Genomic DNA, 17819 nt, shown 5'->3' with positions numbered 1-17819 from the left:
GCCATCCTAGCTACTCGGGAGGTTGAGGCAGGAGAATCGCTTGAACCCAGGAGGCGGAGGTTGCAGTAAGCTGGCTCACATCACTGCACTCCAGCCTGGGCAACAGAGAAACAGGCTGATAGCAGGGATTTTGTTAGCAATTAAAGGTAAGGTGTATCACCCTAGGGTCAATACACAATCAAACAAATCCATCAAGAAAACTATCGTGCCAAATGAACGTAACAAGAGTCTCCAGGACAGATGCAATTCAAGTCGCTATGCTACACATACAAAGGTAGCAAAGTAGCCACACAGTTTAGGAGAATTTCCAACAAAAACAGGTTTCTAATCAGCCAAAAAAACGCAACTGACTACAACCCCATATGGCAGAAGTTTCCAGTTTAAAAAACTTGTTCTTATTTCATGAAGTCAACTAAGACAAGAGAAGAAAATAAAACACCAATATATGTTACCACCAGATTTGAATTCCATCTTGATAAGACAGCCCAAAAAAAAGCAAAGAGAAAAGATGCCAGGTTCCAAGAAACATGTAGAATGCTAAGAGTGCTTCCCTCTGGGGACACTAAGGTCAAAAGTGACCCTCACAATTCATGGGCCAAGAGAACTTAAGTTCATGTGTGTTTGCTTTTTTCAAAACTCATCAGCAAAATGAAGATATAAAATAGGCCGGGGACGCTGGCTCAGGCCTGTAATCCCAGCACTTTGGGAGGCCAAGGCGGGCGGATCACCTGAGGTCGGGAGTTCAAGACCAGCCTGATCAACATGGAGGAACCCCATCTCTACTAAAAATACAAAATTAGCCAGGCATGGTGGCGCACGCCTGTAATCCTAGCTGCTCGGGAGGCTGAGGCAGGAGAATCACTTGAACCCGGGAGGCGAGGGTTGTGGTGAGCCGAGATTGTGCCATGGCACTCCAGCCTGGGCAACAAGAGCAAAACTCCGTCTCAAAAAAAAGACATAAAATAATAATGCCGTATAGATCTGTGTGGTTTTATACTTTATGAAATGCTTTCACACATATTTCGCTATCTCGAAAGGTCTTTGTCATAACAACTCTGTAAACCAGGTAAGGTATATATTATTATCACCAATCTACAGATGAGGAAACAAGTTCCCTGGATGTAACGGGCTTTTCCATAGTCATTCAGTCCTGTGGCCTTTCCACGGCTAACACAGTCGTTTTTCCTGCTCAGAGGCGCAGGCTGGGATCACCTGAGGTGGCTACCATGGTGTAAAACAGACTCAGCTCGTGGCCACCAGAGGAGGCAGCCCAGAAGCTCACTGCCCAGCTCCCGCCGGGAAATCAAGAAAGATCAGGAAGGTGCTTTTTTTCCCTCTGAGATCAAGCCCCCTCCCCTCAGGCCCTTGCAATTCAGAAAGTCCCCAGATCCAAATACGGAATACCATGGGCTTTCGTGCTTCCAGATTCCAAGAGGGTCTTGGATCCCAAGGAGGCTAGGGGCATGGGAGGGAAAGAACAAAAGGAAAAGTCTAGGCTGCCCAGAACTTTTCATCTGGGCTCATTAGTGGTTTTCAGTCAAGGCCGAGGGGCTCCCCTGGACTCACTCCAGGAGGGGCTGTTTTCCAGGAAAAAACCCTGTTTGCTGGCTCCCTTTTGCCAGAAGGGATGCAAGTCCCAGGAACAGAGCTTGGCGGCAACACCAGCTACCCCGGCCGGTGGCTCTGTTGACATTCCCAACACAGGCAAACCCCACAGACCCTTGTGGGGACCAGGGGGTTACATCCACTCTGCAAGGACCACCCTGAGACCAGGCCAGGCTCAGAGAAAGTCAGAGCAAACAAGACAGGAACAGTGGCTGTGAACTGCCTGGCCGCCCCGTCTTTGCTGCGGGTCTGAGGTCTAGGGTCTACGCCAGGAGCAGCCCCCAGGGCACCACCAGCTTTCTTTCAGCTGTCTGCACTTCCACCCTGGCCAGTCCATTCAAGCAAATCCAAGGTTTCTCCCCACCAGGTAAATCCTAGTTGTTCTTTGCCTCCCTACCATGTGTCTGACCACTAACTAGTCAATAGGCACCCCTAGCGTCCCAGCACCCAGGCTCCCCAAAGTCTCCCCATCGCGTCCCTGCCTGTTCAAGACCTTGCAGCAATCACAGAACACAGGTCTCAGGGGCTGCTGGTTCTCAGCCTTTTCATAGACCCCAAACCCACGAAGGATAACTCCATGAATAGCAGAGAGAGACTCACTTGAACCCCATGCCCCAAAATCCTAAGTATGCTGCTGACCCCACCAATGAAGGCATCTGAGGACGTCAGTGCCCCTCATGAGACTCCTACCGAGAGCAGAAGGGGCAGGGGACAGTTACTAAGTACCTCCCAGCACCAAGCTCCATTTATTCACCACCTCACCTAACTGGTAACCATCCTGGGAAAGAGCTGTCTCAAGATTCATAATTCATAAACTAGGAAACAGATTCCCCAATTCATAAACTAGGAAAAAGACTCAGAAAGGGCAAGTCACTTGTCCAGAGTTGCCCAGCCCAGGCATGGAGTGGGATGCTAACCCAGGGACACCTGGCCCCTGTGCCTGGCCTCCTCCCAGAACACTTGTGCCTGGGGTCCCTTGGAAGCCAGGCCGGCACTGGAGCTGGGCCCTAACTGTCCCTATGAGCTGAGTGTGATGTGGGGGGTGGAGAGGAATGCATTCCAGAGTGTTCAACAAATATTTACCGGATGTTATCGGGCAGGCAGGAAGGCTGAGTGAGCCTTCCCAGTGTGGACCACGTGGTCCATCAAAAAGCAGGCACGTTACAACTCAAGATTCACTCCTTCAGCCCGCTACTGTCGGCAGCAAGCTTGCAGCCCATCAGCAATGGCAGAATGAGCTCTGACCCTCCTCAAACTCTGCTTCACCCCAGCAATGCCAACCCTAACAGCAAAGAACCCATCTGGTAGTCTGGCTTCTCGGCAGCCCATGGCCTCCCTCGGGCTGCAGGGCCCAGGCACTCAGACTGCCCTGGAAATCTGCACTGGAGGGTCACACACATCACACCAGCTGGCGGGGAGGAACTCCACCCAACCAACCGCCCTCAGAGCCTCACCCTGCCCAACTTTCGGGCCTTGGTGGGAGGGCAGGGGACAGTCACAGGTCAGTGGTGTCCACGCGAAGGCTAGCAGAGGCCTGGCCACCAAGCCATAGTTCTTGCAAGAGAGAATGCATCCTGCCAGGGATACCCCCCGCCTCCAAAGACCAAGGCTCCAGCTGAAGGTCACAGCCCCTGCTTGCCTGGGCACCTCCCTCCCAGAACTTTTCATTAAGCAAGGCTGGGCTCTGCTCAGCCTGGCCAAGGACAGGGCTATTTGGTTTCAGCGATTCTGCTAGAATGACGTGGGTTAGCAGCAGCGCCAAGATCAATACACGGGTTAGACCAGCAGGAAGAGCCGCAAAGGTCAGGATAAATAGTGGAGTTTCTATGAAAGTCCCCTCGCCCACCTGGGCAGGATTAGCCGCATTCAATGATGGGGAGCCACAGGGCTGCAGCAGAGCTGCTGTTTCCATCCGTATCCGATGAGGAGGTTCCTGTGCCCCTGGGGACGTGGGGGGTGTGTGTGTGTATTAAGTGTGTTCGGTCAGGTTAATACTCAGACCTCTCCAGGAGGCATGTGAGTTAAACCACCTTATCTATAATCCATATGCCTCATTTATGAATGGAGGATAGTAAAGAGCTGCTAAAAATTCAGTAAGGGTCACGACAGCAGGATATCCAGGAGGCAGTCTATCAAACACAGCAGCCAGCGTGCAGCCACTCCTCCCTACTCTGTCCTGTGCTAAATGGCCTCTTTGAAACTTTTTTTGAGACAGAGTCTCGCTCTGTCGCCCAGGCTGTAGTGCAGTGGCGAGATCTCAGCTCACTGCAACCCCAGCCTCCCAAGTAGCTGGGACTACAGGCGCCCACCACCATAGCCGGCTAATTTTTGTATTTTTCGTAGATGCGGGGTTTTAGGTCAGGCTGGTCTTTAACTCTTGATCTCAGGTGATCTGCCCACCTTGGACTCCCAAAGTGCTAGGATTACACTCATGAGCCACTAGCCCGGCCAAAACTTTTTAAAACTGCCCATAATATAAAGGTTTTTGAAAACAAAAGAAAAATATTCCCCTAAATTCCTAAACTCCCCCTACCACCCTTCCCCTCCTTGCAAAATCAGTTTTCTCTTTCTCTGCGTGGTCCTTTCTGGACCTGGTTCGTGGAAACACTTGATTTTTAACTATCAGGCAGAGGACAGAGTTTCAGATTTTGTATTTTCCTTACTTATTATGACTGTTTTCCTGTAGGGCAAGGATTTGCTTGGTTTTTGTTTTTTTGAGATGAAGTCTTGCTCTGTCACCCAGGCTGGAGTGCAATGGTACGATCTCGGCTCACTGCAACCTCCGCCTCCTGGGTTCAAGCGATTCTCCCACCTCAGCCTCCCAAGTAGCTGGGACTACAGGCGTGTGCCACCACGCCAGGCTAATTTTTTTGTATTTTTAGTAGAGACAGGATTTCACCATATTGGCCAGGCTGGTCTCGAACCCCTGACTTCAGGTGATCCGCCCGCCTTGGCCTCCCAAAGTGCTAGGATTACAGGTGTGAGCCACCACACCCAGCCTCAGATTTGCTTGTTAATCAATTTTATCCAACCCATTTTACAGGTGATGATGCAGCAGTGGCCCTGAGAGAAAGCAACTCTACTCAGTCACACAAGCTGGGGGAATGAGGACCTGAACACAGAACTCCTGACTCCAAGGCCTCAATGTCCATCATTTAATAGCTGCATCATATTCTCAAGTGTGTTTTTTTTTAAGGACCACTTACAAGGTTTTTTCACCACCACGCCCAGCTAATTTTTGTAGTTTTAGTAGAAATGGGGTTTCACCATGTTGGCCAGGCTGGTCTTGAACTCCTGACCTCAGGTGATCTGCCTGCCTTGGCCTCCCAAAGTGCTGGGCTTACAGGCGTGAGCCACCACGGCCAGCCTTAGTGTACCATCACCTTCAGACACATTCCCAGAAGTGGAGTTACAGGAGCAAAGAACATACAAACATTTCTACAGTCCTGGGATGTCCCATCCAGTTGTTTTCCAAAAGGGTTGAATCAATGTGCACTGCCATTTGAGCAGGATGTACATGTGAAAGCAACCAACCAGCATCCTCAACCACTAAAACACACACACACACACACACACACACACACACACAGAGGAAAGATCTCCAGGGCTCAGAAAGTCCCGAGCTCCTGTGGGAATGGGCAGGCCAGCAAGAGGTTCAGAAGGAAGCAAGCAGCTCTCGCCCCTGGAGATGAGACTGGATCTGGCTGAGGCCATCCCCCAGCGCTTTCCTTCCCGCCGGCTTCCTGCGGGTGCCAGTCCAACTCCAAGAAACCCAAGCAGTTGCCTTTTTAGGCCATAATCGAGCAGGACACAACCAGAGGCTAAATTAGGACTCTCAGGAAATGATGAAACTGAAAGTAAATAGGTTGACCAAAAACATCTTCTTTCAACCCAAAATGTAATGCCTCAATTATTTGCCTTCTCCCCTTCCCCGCAAACATCCATATGGATCTTTTATTTCTCCCTGTTTTCCCAGAGAATCCTCTCCCTCCCTCTCTCCCTCCGTTTCTCTTTTTACTTATTTGTGGGTTTGTCTGGAAAATGAACAGCTAGCACCTTAAAGACAGAATTTATTCTACTCTCGGATCTTTGGTCGAAACGTTGAGAGCATTTCCACTCCCAGACAATGAGGGCTGATGTAAACCTTTCCATGGGCCAAGTTCTAGGCTGGGAGCGTCCAAGTCATCACCTTCATCACAAAGCTGCATAGACCGAGGGCCTGCTAGTAAGCGCTGTGTGTTCTCACTCAATCCTTGCAATAATTTCATGAGGCACATATATACTCATTTTACAGGTGGGGGAAATGGGGCTCAGACAAGGCACAAAACCTAGGGTCAGACTCAGCCCCGTGTGGCTTCAATTCCCTGCTCCATTTCCCCTTTAGCTGCCTTCCTGGTGAGGTCAAGGGGGCTACAAGAAGCAAACAGAGAACCCCCCTTATTAATTAAGCAGACTTTAATAATGCCACCTCAAAGCTGTAAACCCCATCTTCCCATGCTGGCTTGCACAAGGGACTCCATCCTTCCAACCTAAATTGCTGGGGGCTAAGAAGGTGGGGGTGTGACCTTGGGTGAGCCATTTGAGTTCTCTGTGCCCAGTCTGCCGGGAGTTAACCTAACCAATCTCCAATGGCCCTGGGCATGCCAAGGTTTCAGTTCAGACACCCCAGCGGCCTCAGCCCAGACACTGAAAGCCCTATTCCAGCCTCACCACTGATGTACGCAAGCAGCCCCTCTGTTTGTTTCCCTCCCCACTCCCATCCTGGAGAACACAGGTGAACATGTCCTTTCTCTTTCTCCTTGCAGCCGCTGGTTTTCAGTTAAATAAAACTGTCAAAATAGCTGGCTTCCATTGTTAAGAAAGATTCTTTGGGCCAGGCGTGGTGGCTCATGCCTGTAATCCCTGCACTTTGGGAGGCTGAGGCAAGTGGATCACCTGAGGTCAGGAGTTTGAGACCAGCCTCGTCAAAATAGTGAAACCCTGTCTCTACTAAAGATACAAAACTTAGCCAGGCGTGGTGGCACGTGCCTGTAATCTCAGCTACCAGGGAGGCTGAGGCACGAGAATCGCTTGAACCCAGGAGGCAGAGGTTGCAGTGAGCCGAGATCATGCCACTGCACTCCAGCCTGGGCAACAGAGTGAGACTCCATCTCAAAAAAAAAAAGAAGGCCGGGCGCGGTGGCTCAAGCCTGTAATCCCAGCACTTTGGGAGGCCGAGACGGGCGGATCACAAGGTCAGGAGATCGAGACCATCCTGGCTAACACGGTGAAACCCCGTCTCTACTAAAAAATACAAAAAACTAGCCGGGCGAGGTGGCGGGCGCCTGTAGTCCCAGCTACTCGGGAGGCTGAGGCAGGAGAATGGCGTAAACCCGGGAGGCGGAGCTTGCAGTGAGCTGAGATCTGGCCACTGCATTCCAGCCTGGGCGACAGAGAGAGACTCCGTCTCCAAAAAAAAAAAAAAGAGAGATTCTTTGAAAGCAGCTGCTATAATAATGTAGAATTTTTCAAGCTCATTTGATTCACTTATTCAATCAACTAATACATAGAGAATCCACATGCAAAAAGATCATGACAAAGGCATAAAGATCCCAAGGGGTTTCTAATGAGGTCACGCAGCAGGACGGGCATGCGCACGTCTAGGTAACTAGATGCAGTGTCCACCTGGGCAATGTGGTAGAGGAGACAGAAAGCAAGTTCCTTGGCTTCCTTCTGTCCTGTTCACCGCTGAATCCAACACCCAAAGGCAGTAAGCACCCGCTAGACAGATCTGCCGTGTGGATGAAAGCCGAAACTCCTTGCTCTGTGGCCTGGGGCCGGTGCCACCTCTCTGGCCTCAACTGTAAATGCAGATAATATTTTCTGCTGCCTTCCCTGCCTCACAGGGCTGCTTAATGCAGCATGTATTCCTTAAACGCACGTAACGACAAGACAGGACGCCTACCACCGTGGAACATTCATGCAGAGAGGAAGACCCACGCCAACAACCAGCTCCACCACAGACTCAGTGAAGAAGAGGAGAGGAACACGCAATTTGCCGTGGGAACAAAGCGAAAAGGACAATTCCTTGGACGCTCAAGCGAGAGTGTCGTGGAGGATGTGACATTTAAACTGTGTCCTGGAGGATGGGTAAGATACTGACGGGGAAAGGAAGAGATGGTGGAAAAGTATTCCGGGCTGAGGGAGAAAAGCAAGAGCCAACGGGCCGGGCGCGGTGGCTCAAGCCTGTAATCCCAGCACTTTGGGAGGCCGAGATGGGCGGATCACAAGGTCAGGAGATTGAGACCATCCTGGCTAACACGGTGAAACCCCGTCTCTACTAAAAAAAATACAAAAAACGAGCCAGGCGAGGCGGCGGGCGCCTGTAGTCCCAGGTCCTCGGGAGGCTGAGGCAGGAGAATGGCGTAAACCCGGGAGGCAGAGCTTGCAGTGAGCGGAGATCCAGCCGCTGCACTCCAGCCTGGGCGACAGAGCAAGATTCTGTCTCAAAAAAAAAAAGGGGGGCCAACGTACAGAAAGAAGGCACGGTCGCTCACTAACCACATACAAAACAATGCCACAGCACTACGGCTATCTAGGGCCAGAGAATCCTTTGTGGTGGGGCTGTCCTGTGCCTTGTGTGGTATTCAGCAGCAGAGCAGCACCCCGGCCTCTACCCACTAGATGCCAGTCGCACCCTGTCCCCAGTTGTGACAACCAAATATGTCTCCAGACATCACCAAAGGTGGAAGTTGAGGGTTGCGGGGGAAGACAAATTGCCCCCAGTTGAGCCCACTGATTGAAGGGGTTCGTATAAGCAAACACTGCACTATGAAGCCAGACCTCTCAGTCGTCATCCTCCCCCATCTCTTAAGTGCACGGGCCAAATCTCCTTAACAAAACAGAAGTCCTCAGGGCAAAATGATTCCCAGGACCCCATAAAAATGGCCATTACGGATGGCATTGTCACCAAGGAATGACAGCCCTTGTAACATGCTGTATTCTAAGAGATCTGACCTAGATTCACCTGCTGGACTGTGCTTTAAAGATCCTGAATAGCCAATTTAAAAGTAAACCCATCAACCAGGCAGAAGAGACTGATGTGCCTCCCCAGGCAGGCAAGAAGCACCTTCAGAACCTCCAACACGGCAGCTCAGCCTGCGACTCATAAGCAAAGTCACCAGCATCAAAGGATCCAGATGATTAACGGAAGACAAGCTGGAGCCACATTTTGGAGGTCGGGGGTGGGAGTTGTTGACATGGCTGTGCCAGCTCACCCCACCCTGGGAATCCCACCAAATGCTTTTTTTTTTTTTTTTTTTTTTTTTTTTTTTTTGAGACAGAGTCTCTCTCTGTTGCCCAGGCTGGAGTGCAGTGGCATGATCTCGGTTCACTGCAACCTCCACCTCCCGGGTCCAAGCAATTCTCCTGCCTCAGCCTCCCGAGTAGCCGGGATGACAGATGCACACCACCACGCCCGGCTAATTTTTTGTATTTTAGTAGAGATGGGGTTTCGCCATATTGGCCAGGCTGGCCTTGAACTCCTGAGCTCAGGCAATCCACCCACCTCGACCTCCCAAAGTGGTAGGATTATAGGTGTGAGCCACCGCACCAAGCCCAAATGCTATTTGTTGAATACTTTTGGCAAATCAATCTGGATTAGACCCAGGAAATCCATGGCTTCCACTACTGGGATACCCGGATTATTTCCCGCCCAGAGCTCTCCCCCACTCCCCTTCATATATTAATAAATATATTTAAACACCTACCAACGAGCCATCTCCACCTGGAGGACACACCGTCACATCTGAACTCCCCCACCTTCTCTCCCCAGACCCATACCCTCTTCTGGGTGTCCATCTCTGGGAGACACTGTCCATCTGGCCACCCAAGACAGTCATCGTAAACTCCTCCCTAGCCCGCTGCCAACACTACTGCCCGTGCCCTGTTCCAGTCCAGGCCCACAAGCCCTCCCTTCTGGGCTGCTCCCAGTGCCTCCCTCCTAGCCTCCCCTGCCACTTCTACAGAACTCCTTTCTGATGACTCACAAATTCAAATTCCTATTTATGTGACTTCCTATTTCATCGATATTACTTGGTCAGTTCAGAATGGTTCAACAGCTCCACACCTTCTCCAGAATAAAGTCTAATCTTCTCTGCATGGTAAGCAAGCCCTCTAGGACCCCACCTGTTCATCTTACCCCTGCCCTTCCTTTCTGCCACAGTTGTCCCCAGCGGCATATAATCAATTCCATTCACATTACACTCCGCTCAGGCCTCCAGGCCTTCAAAGAAGCCAGAGAAGTGTCCTTTGTACTAGGAACCCTCTTGGAGATCTCAGCTCAAACACTCCCTTCTCTAAAGACTTTTTGCATCAGAAAGACGTGTCATTTATATGTCCCTCTCATCTGTGCTCTGTACTTGTTCCACCGTAACCAAACGGCTAAATACTCACTATTTGTAGTTTTATTTGAGGACAGGAAATTGGTCTCATTCATCAATTCCAAATGTCTAGCACAATGCGGGGCCCAGAGCAGGTGCTCAGTTAAAGTGTCCTGAATGAATGGATGAGGAACAAGGCCAAAATGAGCAAGAAAGACTTAACGGGGAAGGTCCCAAGAGGCTGGAAAATCCCCTTGGGCTGTGGCTGTGCAAAGAGGGCCAGGGCTGGAGAGCTGAAGGTAACAGGAGAGCCAAGTTGAAACCACACACGCATGAGGGTTACGGCCACCTAATTTGTTACAAACACCAAACCATTTACGAACTAATTTTTATATCCTCAAAACAAAAAGGGAAAGAATGCATATTGGAGCTTTCAATCTACAAAGAGAAATAGGACCGAAGATAATTTATTGGTTTTGCATATAGTTCAACCATCTCTGTTTTCTAGAACCTTCTAGCACCCCCTGATTAAATGTAGAGGCACCTACCGCCTACTACCAGTCCAACAAACCAGAAAGAATCTTGGCTGGCATGGCCCCTGCTCTTGATAGGATGCCATGAGAAGGTCGTGTGCCCTCCTGGAAGGCTACGCCTCCATCTATCAAGTAGGTGCTGGCAACATCGACCTTTGGTATCAACTCAGAACTGAGAGACGGAAGGGTGGAAAAACCACAGCCATGTGAGGTCCTGGTTCTGCAAATCCCAAGATAAATGCTTGTAATGCACCATGATGGGGTTTATGACTTTGGGGCCAGACAGACCTGAGTTGGAGTCCCAGGTCCCCTACTCACAATTCCTGTGACCTTGAAGCTGTCAGCACCTCAATTTCCTAGCTTTAGAATGAAGGGGGAAAAAAAAAAAGAGTTGTAGCTCGAGTTCCCAGCGGAGAATGGCATGATAGGAATTCCCCTCCCAATTCCTCTATCTTGTGATCCTGAGCTATTTAATCCCCACTCTTCCTAGGAATGACACCTGGGCCCTCTGCAAATCAGTTTCCAGGAGTCTAGTGACTCTTTCTACAGGTTATGTCCATCCATAGAGGACAGCTCTCAGGGACGGTGACTATAAAGACAGCAATCTGCAGAGGGAAGACAGTTTCATGGCGGAGTAAGGATGGAATGCTGCCTCCCTATGGCCCTCTTGCAATCACGATATGCACAAAAGGTTGTAGGAAGCAGCCTGCAAAAAAGAAATCTGCTTAACTTCGGCCGGGCGCGGTGGCTCACGCCTGTAATCCCAGCACTTTGGGAGGCTGAGGTAGGCGGATCACGAGGTCAGGAGACAGAGACCGTCCTGGCTAATGAGGTGAAACCCCGTCTCTACTAAAAAATACAAAAAAATTAGCCAGACGTGGTGGCGAGCGCCTGTAGTCCCAGCTACTCAGGAGGCTGAGGCAGGAGAATGGCGTGAACCCGGGAGGCAAAGCTTGCAGTGGTGCACTCCAGCCAGGGCAGCAGTATGAGACTCTGTCTCCAAAAAAAAAAAAAAAAAAAAAAAAAAAAAAAAAGAAATCTGCTTAACTCCATCCCAGGAATATCCTGCAGGAAAAATCTCTCTCCATGCTGGTCTGGGAAATGCTGGTCTGGTGAGATGGGCACAAAGCCTGTGGCAGAAGAGCTGGATTTGAGTCTGGCGAGGCGCTGACCAGCTGTGCAATCCTGCAGGCACCACCCAGGCCTCGCTTTCCCACCTGCAACATGTCCTGTCTGCTCACAGGTACGCACAAGCCCACTCTCCACAATACACACCAGGGCTGTCAGAGCAGTTATCGACAGGGTGGGTCAGCAAAGTGGCTCCTCTGTCACCCAGGGCTAACCTACAGCAGCCTCGACCTAGGCCTTCACTCTCCCTAGGCTAACAAGGGGTGAGGGGCTCCTCCCAGCTGCCCAGGGCCCAGGAGGTAGGAGCTGAGGACTGCGGGTGGGCCCCCCTTCCCTTCCCACCTCAGGAATGTTGTTTGCTTACAGAAGAAGCTGGAACTTGTTTCCATTAGCAGTATTCCAACCCAAGCCTGTGCTGATGCTTAGCAGATAAGAAAACCAGAGAGGGACTTAGTGCCCGGGCCTCAGAGCCTGCCCTGTCTGCCGGCTCTGCCTCTGCCTCCTCGAAGCAGGCATGGAGGGAGGCTCAGGTGATTGCTGAAAGTCCAGGGAACACTGAAAGATGACAGCATTTGCCTGTCCAAGGGAGGGCCTGTGGTCACTTTCACTTTGCCTGGTACCCAAGGAAACCCAGGCTACCAAAAACACCACCAGTACGTATTTCAAATCATGTTGTACGCGATGGATATAAACAATTTTTGTCACCTTAAAAATTAAATGAACAATTTATTTTTTAAAAAATGACACCAGACACCAGAAGGTGGTACATAGATTCCCTCTTCCTGCATGGGAAGGGGTGGGGGCAGTAGCTTGGGACAGGCTGGAGGGGATAAACTGGGGCAGCTAACCCAGGATCTTATCAGCCATTTAGGAATGTGGACTTTATTCTAGGGATAGTGGGGGAGGAGCAGAGGTGACATGATCAGATTTGTATTTTCAAGTAATTGGTTGGGCGCGGTGGCTCATGCCTATAATCCCAGCACTTTGGGAGGCCGAGGCGGGTGGATCACGAGGTCAGGAGATAGAGACCATCCTGGCTAACACGGTGAAACCCCATCTCTACTAAACAAAATACAAAAAATTAGCCAGGCGTGGTGGCGGGCGCCTGTAGTCCCAGCTACTCGGGAGGCTGAGGCAGGAGAATGGCGAGAACTCAGGTGGAGCTTGCAGTTAGCCAAGATCACACCACTGCACTCCAGCCTGGGCGACAGCGCGAGACTCCATCTCAAAATAAATAAATAAATAAAGTAATTGGCTGGGGGTGCACAGTGGCTCACACCTGTAATCCCGGCACTTTGGGAGGGCAAGGCAGGTAGATCACGAGGTCAAGAGTTTAAGACCAGCCTGGCCAAGATGGTGAAACCCTATCTCTACTAAAAATACAAAAATTAGCCGGGCATGGTGGTGGGCGCCTATAATCTCAGCTACTCGGGAGGCTGAGGCTGAGAATTGCTTGAACCCAGGAGGCGGAGGTTGCAGTGAGCCAAGATCGTGCCACTGCACTCCAGCCTGGGCGACAGAGCAAGACTCCACCTCAAAAATAAAAAAAAAAGGCCGGGCACGGTGGCTCAAGCCTGTAATCCCAGCACTTTGGGAGGCCGAGACGGGTGGATCACGAGGTCAGGAGATCGAGACCATCCTGGCTAACATGGTGAAACCCCGTCTCTACTAAAAAATACAAAAAACTAGCCGGGCGATGTGGCGGACGCCTGTAGTCCCAGCTACTCGGGAGGCTGAGGCAGGAGAATGGCGTGAACCCGGGAGGCGGAGCTTGCAGTGAGCGAGATCCGGCCACTGCACTCCAGCCTGGGCGACAGAGCGAGACTCCGTCTCAAAAAAATAAATAAATAAATAAAAATAAAAAAATAAAAAAATAAAAAAAAAAGAAATCATCCTCCCTTACCTGCACGGAGGGGGCAGTGAGAAGTCAGTGGTTAGAAAGTACTGGGGACTTGCAATGAGGGAGCTTCCAATCCAACAGAAGAAAAGACAGTTCCCTGACCAGGCTAGATGGAGAGTGATTAAATGACACGAGAGGGACAAGTGCAGACACAGATTTCACCCTCTCATCTCCTACTCCAAAGAGCCTGGCTCGAGGAGAGTCCTGAAATCACCGTCCTACAACAGTGAGAAGTAGCCCAGGAATCCCAGGAGCTCCAGGGCCAGTGTTTCCAAAGCATCTTGGGCACAGATCTCATGCAGGATGTGTCACATGGACTACACAATAAAGTGTCCAACTGGGTGTCCTCCAGTAAGATACCAACCTCAGGACCACAGAGACATAGCTTTGGGTCCTCAGCACAGAAACCATTTCAGTGCAGTGGCACAATCTTGGCTCACTGCAACCTCTGCCTCCTGGATTCAAGTGATTTTCCCGCCTCAGCTGGGACTGCAGGCGTGTGCCAGCACGCTCGGCTAATTTTTGTATTTTTAGTAGAGACGGGGTTTCACCATGTTGGCCAGGATGGTCTTGAACTCCTGACCTCAAGTGATCCAGCTGCCTCAGCCTCCCAAAGTGCTGGGATTACAGGCGTGGGCCACCACGCCCGGCCTGAAACCATTTCTTAATGAATAAGTCAATCAACCAGTGAGCCAGGGCAGAAAGCAGCAAAAGCTTGAGGCCAGCCCTGCCATCACCCCAGAATGACAGCCCACCCAGCATGGATAGAAGTGTGCCTCCCACAGCCTTTATAACCCCACCCCAACTCCTTCCACCAGTGCCTCTCAACCATCTTTCCAGCCACACCTCTCTTGTCCCCTGCTAGAACCCTCCGTTCCAGTCACCAGAGCACACTCTCCAGAGCAGCCTTTGCTTCAGCTGTCACCCAGAGACAAGCTGGAGGGCCCATCTCCCTAATTCTGCACAGACTGAGAGTCCCCAAAATCAAGTGGACATGCCATCTCCCCCGGGCAGCCTCTCCTAGTATGAATTTCTCACAGTATGAATTACCCTAGTATGAATTACTCATCCTTCTCCCTCCTCCCCGACAGGCCCAGCACAATCTGCCTTACACCAGAATCATGGCTTCACTGTCCGTGTCCTCCAATGTCTCTTAGAACTCTCTAGAGGTGGCCGGGTGCGGTGGCTCAGGCCTGTAATCCCAGCACTTTGGGAGACCGAGGCAGGTGGATCACAAGGTCAGGGGTTCGAGACCAGCCTGACCAACGTGGTGAAACCCATCTCTACTAAAAATACAAAAATTAGTTGGCGTGGTGGCAGGCGCCTGTAATCCCAGCTACTCAGGAGACTGAGGCAGCAGAATTGCTTAAACCCAGGAGGCAGAGGTTGCAGTGAGCTGAGATTGCACCACTGCACTCCAGCCTGGGCGACAGAGCGAGACTCCATCTCAAAAAAAAAAAAAAGAACTCTCTAGAGGCAAGGACTGTCTCCCCACCCCTCTTGCTCTTGCCCAGGGTGCTGCAGAGGAGAAGCAATGCTTGTTGAAAATAACTGAATTGCTCAAAATGCTTACAAGTATTTTCTGGGAACCTGGCAGTCCAAGAGAATGACCACTCCAAGGGTAGCTGGAGGGAGAGACGGAGGGAGGGAGGGAAGAAGGAGGAAAGGAGGGAAGGAAGGAAAGAGAGGAGGAAACAGGTTAAGCAGCTTTTGCCCCACGTTAAGAGGTCAGGCAGACAGACCTGGGGCTGGATCTACAGATAAATCATCTACACTGGGCCCTTGGCTTTGCTTTTAATTGGTTCAATATTTGCATAGTGACATCACGCCTGTGCCTTACCTACTCAATAACGAGCTTTCTCTCAGCCACCCAGGAGAAACTGCAAAGAAAAGCAAATTGTTTCAGGTACGGTGGGGGCGTCCCCTCCTAAACCATGAGGGGCAGATGATCCCCTCTGAGTCGCCCCCAGGTTGGAAATGGCTGACAGGGGAAGGGTTTGGTTGAGTTCACCGAGCACCCCAAGCGTGTCCCCCTCCAGATGGTATCTCCCCAGCTGGCTGGAGGCTTCCCACACCCCCAGGAGGGGCAACTTGAACCCTTTCCTGCAGCAAAGTTATTCCTTCCCTTAGCTTCTGCTGATAGAATGGTTTTTCTTTCCTCAAGCATGTGAGCACAGTTTGCCGAAACCCAATGCAGAAAAAGAACCATACTCAGAAGATGTAATTATATGGCCCCCGTCTCGGTGGGAAAGTGCAGCATGAGGGCTTTCTGAGTCCACATCACGACTGCTGAGAAGTGCAACCGGAGACCAGAAACAGAAGACCCCTTTTGAAGGTCGCCCAGCCTAGAACCCGTCAGATCTTCAGCAGCTTGTTATCCTGAGTGATATTTAAATAACACAAAAAAAGTGAATGAGAAGCCACTTCCCTCCAGTAGCCATTTCACCTCTAGTCCTGCGGGGCTGAGGGCTCCAAGACAGAGATCGGGTCACCACTGCATCCCCAGTGCCCCACATATGGGAGGTGCTGAACTAAAGTCATGGGAGAGGTTCCCATCTTCCCAAAGGTCCAGTCTCCAGGGACCAAGTCCAGTCAAATCTGTGTCACTCATTCTTAAGTGCCTGATGTTAAGTCCAATATCGTCTTCCATCTTATTGTCCAAATAGAGGCATGACTATCGTGTGGCTCAGGTCTCCCCTGAGGACAGACAACAAGGGCCACCCACAACAGGCCATAGCTTCTCTGTAGCCATCCAGGGCCCTCACCCTCCGTCCCATCCTCTGCCTCACTGATAACTATATCTGCCGTACACTAATCTTGATTTTGTTTCCGAGAGACACATCATTGGCCAGGGGTCAGCAACAATCTTCCTGAATTGATCAAGCGGTCATTGCAGTGGACTCTGATCATGGACTTCGAAAGGAGAGGGACCTGCTAATGGTGATTATTCACTTACAACCTTCACAGAAGACATCTGAGGACGAGCCGCAGCCAGGAGGTAGACGGGCTGCATGTGCAAGGCAAGAGCCACCACTTAACTAACAAACTTTGCCAGCTTGACTTGGGCCCCAAGCCTCAGTTTCTCCACCTGTAAAATGGAGCTGATCCCAGCTACCCCCACGGACAGCTACAGGGAGCCCCAGCGGGTCTAGCTGACAGCCCCCACCCCCACCCCCACCCCATCAGCCCCTTCTGCATTGGATCAGAGTACCGTCTAACTCACAGAGCCACTGTGAGGACAAAATAAGCTCCCAGAGCTGGGCTTGGGGCAGCCCCGCACACCAGCCCCTCCCCCGTGATCTTTGCGTCCTCTCAAGACAGCCTGTGTCGCCACTGAGCTCACAATGAGTCAGTTACAGACGCTGCCCTCACACAGCTGCCCTCACACAGCCCACTTCGAGGGTTTGAAGTCACATCCTGCCTAACCCAACTCGACATGATTTATTCCACCCCAGGAATGTAGCTCATTTCCCAGAATTTTGTTAAGCCCTTTAGTTAAAGAGTCTGATCTGGCAAGGGGCTCCCTTTACAGCCCTGGCTGAACTCGCAGCTCAGCTCAGGCCTGGAGGCAGGAACCACCCTAAGTCAGGGCTGCCAGAGGCGCCAGGGCATCTCATGCTTGGGGCCCCAACATTCATCTCAAGCTATAATTTTTATTTTTATTTTATTTTATTTTTTTTGAGACAGAGTCTCACTGTCGCCCAGGCTGGAGTGTGGTGGCACGACCTTGGCTCACTGCAACCTCCACCTCCTGGGTTCAAGCATTTCTCCTGCCTCAGCCTCCCAAGTAGCTGGGATTACAGGCATGTGCCACCGCACCCAGCTAATTTTTGTATTTTTAGTAGAGACGGAGTTTCACCACGCTGGCCAGGCTAGTCTCGAACCCCTGACCTCAAGTGATTTGCCCACCTCGGCCTTCCAAAATAAGCCACTGCACCCGGCCTTTTTTTTTTTAACTTTAATTTAAAAACTTTTTGTCACAAATACAAACATGTCCAACAAAACTGTCACAATGTGACATACACATGCTATTCACTCTGACTCTTTTCCATTCAAGTCTAAACATACTGGTTGCCGGCCGGGAATGGTGGCTCACGCCTGTAATTCCAGCACTTTGGGAGGCCAAGGCGGGTGGATCACCTGAGGTCAGGAGTTCAAGACAGCCTGGCCAACATGGCAAAACCCCGTTTCTACTAAAAATACAAAAATTAGCCAGGCGTGGTGGTGGGCACCTGTAATCCCAGCTATTTGGGAGGCTGAGGCAAAAGAATCACTTGAACCCAGGAGGCGGAA

At 50.9% G+C, this 17819-nt stretch overlaps 1 protein-coding gene across 2 annotated transcripts in view; it reads right to left on the bottom strand.

The window, feature by feature from the left end:
• The window catches only part of MYH9 (myosin heavy chain 9), a 106977-nt gene that overhangs the window by 67587 nt on the left and 21571 nt on the right, over nt 1-17819 (bottom strand). The gene's annotated exons all lie outside the window — the stretch shown is intronic.

Source organism: Macaca thibetana, chromosome 10 (assembly GCF_024542745.1).
Source record: "Macaca thibetana thibetana isolate TM-01 chromosome 10, ASM2454274v1, whole genome shotgun sequence".
Lineage (NCBI taxonomy): Eukaryota > Metazoa > Chordata > Mammalia > Primates > Cercopithecidae > Macaca > Macaca thibetana.
The sequence above is the reverse complement of the archived record's forward strand: the minus strand, read 5'-3'. Positions and strand labels throughout refer to the sequence as shown.